The following is a 10,650-nucleotide window of genomic DNA, read 5'->3' as shown; positions in this document are numbered from 1 at the left end:
GTTGACTCATTGGAAAAGACTCTGATGCTGGGAGGGATTGGGGGCAGGAGGAGAAGGGGACGACAGAGGATGAGATGGCTGGATGGCATCACTGACTTGATGGATGTGAGACTGAGTGAACTCCGGGAGCTGGTGATGGACAGGGAGGCCTGGCGTGCTGCGATTCATGGGGTCGCAAAGAGTCAGACACAACTGAGCGACTGATCTGATCTGATATTCTGACAGTTTGTGGGCTTTTGGGTAGAATATTATGGACATATGGCTGGCAGTTACATGTTCATTATATCAAGGCATATAGTAAGTGTTTATCACCCTCATTAATAAGGGACTTGGTTTACTGTATATGTTATAGTGTAATAAACATTCTTGAACATATATCTTTAAATATGTAAATATTTCTGAAGTGTTAATTTTTAATGGTGGAAATTTGTTGTTCTTGCTTTTGGTAAGTTTTAAGAGTTTACATTGTCAAATTATCCTAAAAAAAATGTATACTTGTCCAAACCCATAGAATATATAATACCAAGAATGAACTGCAAACAGTGGACTCTGAGTGACTACGATGTGTCATTGTGGGTTCATTAGTTGTAACAATCGTACCCCACTGTGTTGAGGGATGTTGATAATGGGGGAGAAGCTACGCATATGTGGGGGAAGGGAGTATAAGGGAAGTCTTTGTATTTTCTCTTCAGTTTTGCTGTGAACCTAAAATTGCTCTAAAAAATTATTTTGATTTTTTAATAGTGTATTTATTGAGTAAAGACTTATAGTACTTGCAGTTTTGAGGCATTATTCCAAGTTCTTTACTGATATTAAAAATATGTTCATCACAGTAGCTCTCTGATGTAATATTATCCCCATATTAGAGATGAGAAAACTAAGGGCTTACAGAGAAATTAAGAAATTTGTTCAAGGTTATATAGCTAAATTAAGTCAGTTTACATCCCACAAAACTGTGTTTCACCATGAAACACTTAAATATTTGCCAATCTAAGTGAAAAGTAACATTTCATTAACTTTTTGACTTTGTGTCTTTATATAAGTGAGATTAAACATTTTCATATCTTTATTAGTTATTTGTAATCTTGGATTTTATCTGTAGCCAATTGGATTGTTTCTTTTCTTTATTGATTTACACGTGATCTTTGTATCATGCATAAATTAACCCACTGTGTTCATAGAGACTGTGGATCTTTGTCCTCAGCTTGCCATTCACTTTTGACTTCATTTTTCCTGCAATGCAAGAGACCCTCAGGTTTGATCCCTGAGTTGGGAAGACCCCCTGGAGGAGGGATAAGCTACCCACTCCAGTATTCTTGCCTGGAAACTCCCATGGACAGAGGAGCCTGACAGGCTACAGTCCATGGGTTCGCAAAGAGTTGGACATGGCTGAGCAACTTTCGCTTTCTCTTTTTCCAGAAGTAAGTTAAAATTATTTTAATATGTTTTCAGCTTTCAAATAATTAAAATGCAGTAGATTGTAATTAATAGTGAAATAGCATCAGGTATAACTTTAATTACTCAGAATGAATTAGAAAGTATTTTAAGATATTGTAATGCTTCAGATGGTTTTTGTTAAGATTAGTTAGGATGAAGAAGTTTAGTGCCAATTGATAACATTTATTGCTTGAATGATAGATATATTTGTTTATATCATAATTACTAATCTTTATGAAGTTCTGAAACACAGCTTATTTGATTTGCTCACATTCTATTTAAACTCAAAAGGTATATAGTATTCATTTTATCCTCACCTGCCTACTTGATGAGATTATATTAGAGGATAAAATATTGATTCTAATTTGAAAAACAGTGTTTATCCTTCCTGATTCCTAATTTCCTCCATTAATGAGTGATAGAAAAGGCTTTACGTTAAAAAACAAACCCTTTTATTTACTAGGTATTTTGAAAATTTTTACAAAGTATGTCAAATTAACATATTACCTAATATCTTAGGTGATGTTGATCTATGCTGACTATCAGATCAATGTCTTAAGTTTGATGTGTTAGATATTATTCAGTATGTGGGTTTCATATGCAAATATGTAATGTATGCACTTTCAGTAACTGCTGGGTTGAAATTGTACTCTGGAGGAGAGAGCATATTTAAATCTCTCTGCCTCCACATAACATGTGCATTTTGTTCATTTTGAACATGTAATTATTTCATTTTGGTTTAATCATACATTTAAAAGAGATACCATTCATAGGTACAAAGTTGTTTCTTGGGTTTAGCTCCATGTTTTTCATTGCCTAGGTTTTAAAACTAAAGTTATTTTAAAGCTAATATATGAAAGACTACAGTGTAGCTTAGATCAGGAAAATGATTAATTTTATGGTGATTTTTTTTCCTTTAAATCAGAAACATTGGCTCACTGAGTTTAATATAATATACTTCATCAATGTAATGTTTCATTCCTATAAAATCAGAAAGAAATGAAAAAACAATAAAGATGTTGCTATTTTTAGCTTTTTGTTGTACATATTTAGTTTGAATTCCCAGTTGAATTGACTTTTTTTCTGTTGGACTAAATAAGATATGTACTTAAGGATATTATTGAGAATTTTTATCACAAACAGGGAAACTGAAAGAGAAGTAGAATGTACCATGAGGAAAAACATATGACAGTCTCATTACTGACCATGTATGGAGTTTCAAAAGACACTCTTTTGTCTTTTTGAAAAGACAAAGCTAATGAATGAAATTAAGTAAATTAATGAATTTTAAAAATGTCTATGTAAAAAGTAGGAAAGATAATTCTCTAGCTAGTTGTTTATTATGATAGTTGATTTTTTAAATAGACTGGAAAATTAGTTAACAATCTATGATATGTTCTTGCAAATAAACCTGAAATTGTGTAAACAGTAATTTAACCCACTAGCGATATTGGGTGGATCCATGGTATTATTTATTGACAGTCATTTGACTATGTGATGTTACAAGCTTTTTCTAACTAAAAGCAATAAGATTCAGTTCAGTTCAGTCACTCAGTCACGTCCAACTCTTTGCAACCCCATGAACCGCAGCACGCCAGGCCTCCCTGTTCATCACCAACTCCCGGAGTTTACCCAAACTCATATCCATTGAGTCGGTGATACCATCCAACCATCTTACCCTCTCTTGTCCCCTTCTCCTCCTGCCCTCAATTTTTCCCAGCATCAGGGTCTTTTCAAATGAGTCAGCTCTTCGCGTCAGGTGGCCAAAGTATTGGAGTTTCAGCTTCAACATAAGTCCTTCCAATGAACCCCCAGGACTGATCTCCTTTAGAATGGACTGGTTGGATCTCCTTGCAGTCCACGGGACTCTCAAGAGTCTTCTCCAACACCACAGTTCAGAAGCATCAATTCTTCTGCACTCAGCTTTCTTTATAGTCCAACTCTTACAACCATACATGACTACTGGAAAAACCATAGCCTTGACTAGACAGACCTTTGTTGGCAAAGTAATGTCTCTGCTTTTTAATATGCTGTCTAGGTTGGTCATAACTTTCCTTCCAAGGAGTAAGCATCTTTTAATTTCATGGCTGCAGCCACCATCTGCAGTGATTTTGGAGCCCAAAAAAATAAAGTCTGACACTGTTTCACTGTTTCCTCACCTATTTGCCATGAAGTGATGGGGCCAGATGCCATGATCTTAGTTTTCTGAATGTTGAGCTTTAAGCCAACTTTTTCACTCTCCTCTTTCACTTTCATCAAGAGGCTCTTTAGTTTTTCTTCACTTTCTCCCATAAGGGTAGTATCATCTGCATGTCTGAGGTTATTGATATTTCTCCTGGCAATCTGATTCCAGCTTGTGCTTCATCTAGTCCAGCGTTTCTCATGACATACTCTGCATATAAGTTAAATAAGCAGGGTGAAAATAACAGATTAGGCATCCTTTATCTGTTCTCTTTTGGAGAATTTAGAAGTGCTGAATTTCTCATTAGCACAGGAAGCATTATTTTGGCAAGTTCTTAAATACCCAAGTAGTCTTTATGCCTTGTTATCAATCATATTGTTTATCACTAGACTAAAGAATGCTCAAACTGCCACACAATTGCACTCGTTTCACACACTAGTAAAGTAATGCTCAAAATTCTACAAGCCAGGCTTCAGCAGTATGTGAACCGTGAATTTCCACATGTTCAAGCTGGTTTTAGAAAAGGCAGAGGAACCAGAGATCAAATTGCCAACATCCGCTGGATCATGGAAAAAGCAAGAGAGTTCCAGAAAAACATTTACTTCTGTTTTATTGACTGCCAAAGCCTTTGTGTGGACCACAATAAACTGTGAAAAATTCTGAAAGAGATGGGAATACCAGACCACCTGACCTGCCTCTTGAGAAACCTGTATGCAGATCAGGAAGCAACAGTTAGAACTGGACATGGAACAACAGACTGGTTCCAAATAGGAAAAGGAGTACGTCAAGGCTGTATATTGTCACCCTGCTTATTTAACTTATATGCAGAGTACATCATGAGAAACGCTGGGCTGGAAGAAGCACAAGCTGGAATCAAGATTGCCGGGAGAAATATCAATAACCTCAGATATGCAGATGACACCACCCTTATGGCAGAAAGTGAAGAGGAACTAAAAAGCCTCTTGATAAAAGTGAAAGAGGAGAGTGAAAAAGTTTGCTTAAAGCTCAACATTCAGAAAACTAAGATCATGGCATCTGGTCCCATCTCTTCATGGGAAATAGATGTGGAAACAGTGTCAGACTTTATTTTTCTGGGCTCCAAAATCACTGCAGATGGTGGCTGCAGCCATGAAATTAAAAGATGCTTACTCCTTGGAAGGAAAGTTATGACCAGCCTAGATAGTATATTCAAAAGCAGAGATACTACTTTGCTGACAAAGGTCTGTCTAGTCAAGGCTATGGTTTTTCCAGTGGTCATGTATGAGTGTGAGAGTTGGACTGTGAAGAAAGCTGAGTGCCAAAAAATTGATGCTTTTGACCTGTGGTGCTGGAGAAGACTTGAGAATCCCATGGACTGCAAGGAGATCCAACCAGTCCATCCTAAAGGAGATCAGTCCTGGGTGTTCATTGGAAGGACTGATGTTGAAGCTGAAACTCTAATACTTTGGCCACCTCATGTGAAGAGTTGACTCATTCTAAAAGACCTTGATGCTGGGAGGGATTGGGGGCAGGAGGAGAAGGGGACGACAGAGGATGAGATGGCTGGATGGCATCACCGACTCGATGGACGTGAGTTTGAGTGAACTCCGGGAGTTGGCGTGCTGCAATTCATGGGGTCGCAAACAGTCGGACACAGCTGAGCGACTGAACTGAACTGAACTGAACTGAATACGCTTGAGAGTTAAGTTCTAATTAAATTTCATTTTCGTATCCCCCAAAGTGCTATATTCATTCATTCAGTAAACACCTTTAATTTGCCAGGTACCGTGCCAGGTTAAGTAGTCTGGATAGAGATCTGCTGTTTTCCTGTCCTGTTGCCTCCAGACACTTAATTACTTGTTGAGCATATATGGCAGGTGCTCAGCAAATAGTAACTGAGTAAATTTAGGTCACGGATGATCTCCTGATGCTTGGAAATTAAACAGAGCACTTAGAAATAATCCATGCCAAAGAAGAAATCCAAAGAATGTTAGAAAATATTTTGAATTTAGGAATAATGAAAATATACCCACGCTTGTGGCATTTAATTTAAGCAGTGCGTAGAGGGAAAACTATGGGTTTACATTCTCATATTAGAAAAGGAAAAAAGTTTTCAGTCGGTTATCTAAGCTTCTACCTTTAGAATCCAGAAAAAAAGAAGAACAATTAACCCCCACCCAATAAATACAATGAAGGAAATAACAGTGAAAATCAATAATATAGGAAGTGGGCAAACAATAGAGAAAATAAACCCAAAATGACATAGAAAGCAGAGACAAAATACAGAAAATCAAAGAACTCTATAGACAGTTCAAATACTAGAATGGGCTGTCATGCCCTCCTCCAGGAGATCTTCCCAACACAGGGGTCAAACCCAGTTCTCCCACATATAAGGCAGTTTCTTTACCATCTAAGCCACTGGGGAAACCCAAGAACACTGCAGTGGGTAGCCTATCCCTTCTCCAGGGGATCTTCCTGACCCAGGAATCAAACCAGGATCTCCTATATTGCAGGTGGATTCTTTACCAGCTGAGCTACCAGGTAAGTCCAGAAAACAGATGAAATGGAGAAAATCAAAACCCTAGACATTTCCAAAGGGGAGAATGGATGTTTTAGACAGATGATTCTGGAATAACTCAATATCATAAGGAAAAAAAACCAACCCAGTATTACTTTGATCATTCACAAAAATTAACCCAAAATGTATTATAGAGCTAAATGTAAAAGTTTAAAACTAGAAGAAAACACTTCTAGAAGGAAGGAATCTTTGTGTCCTTGGGTAGGCAACAGTTTTATAGATAGGACAGAGAAAGCACTTATGAAAAAAGAAAATATTGAAAAATTGAACTTCATTTAAAATTCTGCTCTTCTAAAGAGACTTTGTAAAATGAAAAGGCTTGCAACAGATGGAGAAAACATTTTGTAATAATGTATCTATTAAAAGTCTTGCATCCAAAACAGATAGAGAACTCTTAGAATTTAATAAAAAGACAACCCAGATTAAAAAGTGAACAAAATACATACACAGACATTATACAAAAGAGAGGATATAAACGGCTAATAAATACATAAAACAAGCTTAATGTCATTAGTTATCAGGTGAAAGTAAATTAATCCATGAGATACCACTATACACCTATTAAAATGGCTAAAATTGGAAAGTTTTACATTATCAAGTGTTGACAAAGATGTGGAATAGGGCACTTTGCTGGTGGTCCGGTGGTTGGGACTCTGCCCTCCCAGTGTGGAGGGCATGGGTTTGATTCCTGGCCAGGGAACTAGGGTTCCACTTGCTGCACAGTGTGGCTAAAAATAAGTAAATAAATAAATAGATGTGGAATAATTGGAATTCTCATACACTGACGTGCTTTGCTTAGTTGCTCAGTCGTGTCCAACTCTTTGCAACCCATGGGGTGTAGCCTTCCAGGCTCCTATATTCGTGGGGATTCTCCAGGCAAGAATACTGAAGTGCGTTGCCATGAGAATATAAATTGGTGCAAGCATTTTGGAAAACTAAGTGTCTTAAATATACATTTACTATATGACTAAGCAAATCCACTTCTAAGTGTATGCCCTAGAGGAATGAAACCATGTCCATTTAAAGATTTGTATGTGAATGTTCACAGCAGTTTAATTCATAATAGCATGGAATTTGAAAAAAAATCTCAAAATTCCCTCCACAGATGAATAGATAAAAATTATGGTTTATTCAAACAATGGAATACAACTTGGAATAAAAGAGACAAAGTACTATAACTTGCAGCACTCTTGATGAATCTCAGTATCATTACCTATGCTGAAGGTAAGAGGCCAGAAGTGAAAATATATACTCTATGTATGGATAAATGAAATTCTAGAACACGAGAAGTTAACTTATAGTGACAACAGATCAATGGTTACCTGGGGTGAGATAATTTGGTTTTGAGGGGTATTTGTTTTTCTTTTTGATTGAATACAGAGGGGCACAAGAGAACTTCTGGGAGGGATGAAAAAATTCTGTATTATGATGTTGTTTGTAAATTGTATGCATTTGTCAAACCTCACCAAACTATTTTTTTCCTATGCAAGTTATACCTGGATAAAGTTGATATAAAGTAATGAATTAGATGGGGGCTTCCCTGGTGGCTCAGTGGTAAAGAATCAGCCTGCCAATGTAAGAGACACAGATTCAATCCCTGGGTCAGGAGGATCCTCTGGAGAAGAAAATGACAACCCACTCCAGTATTCTTGCTGGGAAAGTCCCATGGACAGAGGAGCCTGGTGGGCTACAGTCCATGGAGTCGTAAGAGTTTGACATGACTTAGTGACTAAACAACAACAACTAAACAACAATGGTGAATTCAATAACACTCTGTTCTCTGCAACTTACATGATATAGTGATTGTTATTCTTAAAGTTTATTAGACTTGGGAGTGGAGTAGATTTTTGACTACCAATTCAATTTATATTTTTTGTCATTAATTTATTTAGATTTTTCTCTCAAAGAGCAAATCAGTGGTAAATCAATAGTCTAGAATTTCAATTTCAGGTACTTTTCTTCACTTTTTATTAAAAATTGTAAGATATTTGGTTACTGAGTGAAGAGCGTTCTTGTTTCATTCTGTTTTTCTCCATTTATTTCAAATCTTGGCTAAAACTGTTCTTTAGAGTTATCCTGAGATCTACAGTGGGTTACATTCCCCTCTTCTGTGTTTCCATATCACTTATAATACTGAGCAGTTTTCAAGAGATCTTGATACCATGCCAGGCATTGCTTATTTAGATACAACAGAGATAGAATATTTCTTAACTGAAGAAATTGATGCTTAGATAATTTGTGATTCTTGAAAACTCTATTGATATATTTAGCCACATATTTTCATCCAAGTCATTTTCTTAGTTGTTTTTTTTTTTTTTCTTGGTTATTATTTATATCTCTCCATTTAGCTAGGGATCACAAACTCAATTCAAAAGTTAGAATGAAGAGAGACAGGATATTAAGACAATAGGGAATAGTGGGGGCTGTGCCAAACTGAAGAATGTATCCTTCTACTTAAGGCCTTTAAATAACATAAAAAAATTAAAACAACATGCCTGCCAAACAAATATATTTTTAGACCATGTTCAACAGATCGACACCATTATGAATCCATAGACTTGTGACTTAAGATATATCAGTGAACCAGTGAAGTTGCTCAGTTGTGTCCGACTCTTTGCAATCCCATGGACTGTAGCCTACCAGGCTCCTCCATCCATGGAGTTTTCCAGGCAAAAGTACTAGAGTGGGTTGCCATTTCCCTCTCCAGGGGATCTTCCCGACCTGGGGATTGAACCCAGGTCTCCTGCATTGTAGGCAGACACTTTACCGTCTGAGCTACCAGGGAAGCCCAAATATATGGTTTCATTTAAAGAAGTTTCTCAATTTGGAGACAAGGAATATCCTGGAAAGCTTTTCAAACAATACATATTCCCCTTACTATCTGCTTAATTGAGGGTGACTAGTAGACTACCTTGGTATTCAGTGCTAAATGATAATAATCAAGTTGATGGCCCCATGCAGCTTTAGTTACTGGCCATTACTAACAGTTTTCCTTTTGCCAGCAGAGAATGTTAATTTTGCTATGGGTTTTAGCAAAACTACATTGGGCACAATTGCATTATTAGAGAAATGACAAGAGATAACCATAGATAGCATCTTGAAAAGCAGAGATAACCATATGCAGCTCTCAAATGACTCATATTACTATGGTGAGTACTTGGGCAAGAATTCTATTTTCTCATTTATTATTCATTTATCCATTTATTCAATAAATATTTAAATGTATGCAAAAATGAGTTAGTGGCTTCTTTTCTCTGAAGATACTTAAAACTTAGTGTCGTTTGGGAGAAAATCCAGCCCTGGTATTCAAATGGCGAATGTCGCTGAGATGGCTTAATGAAGCCTCTTAGGATCAGCTGGACTGCTAGCAAACGCATCATTTCCTATGGATTTCTTTCCTCACAAGCTGAGCAGAGCTTCAACAGTTCTCACAACAATTATCACCCACTTGTTCTGTAGGTCTCAAGTTTTTTGCATTAGTCAGGTTGAAGGATTCATGGTATTAATCACCACTGAAGTTGTTATTTATCACCTGCTGGGTGAGAAATAATAATTTTGGCACTAGTGGGGCAGCAGGCCAGAGGTACCAAATTAAGTAAAACATCTAAACACTAGCAAGGATCATTTCTCTGATTAATGAATTGTTACAAAGAAAAAGCGCTACTCATTATCTGGTCTTACCAATACAAAGTGGGGCATGTAAGAAAAAAATATACCAGCTTGCTCAGGCCAGTTTGTCTGTTTATTTCATTCCTTTCTTGTTCTTTCCCCATTCTCTTTCTCTCTCTTTTTTCTATGAACAGACTTCCGTAGCCAATCACAATATTTTTTGTTTATTTTTGCTACCAAATAACACAAATGGACAAATACTTTATATTTGAATAGTACATCAGCAATGTTTTTTGTGACCTTTAAGAAATTAAAGTGACTTTGAAAGAGGTTAGGTAAATTACATTTTAAATGTTGAATTATCTCCTCATACATGTATAAATTAAAGGTTTTTAATTTATACGTAGAAGACGACATATTTTACTTTTTCTACTTTGAACTAAATACCATTTCTGAAGGGCTTATTTTAGAAAGAATAAATTTTCATCTCTATTGGTTAGGTTTCTTTTTTTAAAAAACATATTCCAAAGAAGAAAGACTCACTTGGACTCTGACTTCTAAAGCAATCTTTAACTTTCATTAATGCCACCAACGAGCTATTGCTTCTAGTCATAATGGGACTAAGAGAGATTGGGTTTATTCTCCTAACTTAAACAACTAAAGAAAGCAGACAAAATAGGTGAAACAATGGCTTTCAGACATGAAACATAGTTTAGGACAGTGATCCTTGCATGAAGGGAAACACAGGTGAGACCCTCAGTTGCCTCAGTTTCTGCCTAGAAAACATCTCCATGCTGCAATGAAGGAAAGAGGAATCCAAACAGAGCCAAGCAGAACTGAGAAGATAAGAGCTGAGAGTTCAGGA

At 36.6% G+C, this 10,650-nt stretch overlaps 1 non-coding gene across 1 annotated transcript; it reads right to left on the bottom strand.

The window, feature by feature from the left end:
• Window positions 1-8,889: 8,889 nt before the first annotated feature.
• Window positions 8,890-8,961, bottom strand: TRNAC-ACA (transfer RNA cysteine (anticodon ACA)). Its single transcript has one exon. It is a non-coding gene; the product is annotated as a tRNA-Cys (tRNA).
• Window positions 8,962-10,650: the final 1,689 nt, after the last annotated feature.

The sequence above is a fragment of the Bos taurus genome, chromosome 2 (assembly GCF_002263795.3).
Source record: "Bos taurus isolate L1 Dominette 01449 registration number 42190680 breed Hereford chromosome 2, ARS-UCD2.0, whole genome shotgun sequence".
NCBI lineage: Eukaryota > Metazoa > Chordata > Mammalia > Artiodactyla > Bovidae > Bos > Bos taurus.
This window is presented reverse-complemented; position numbering and strand designations above follow the sequence as displayed.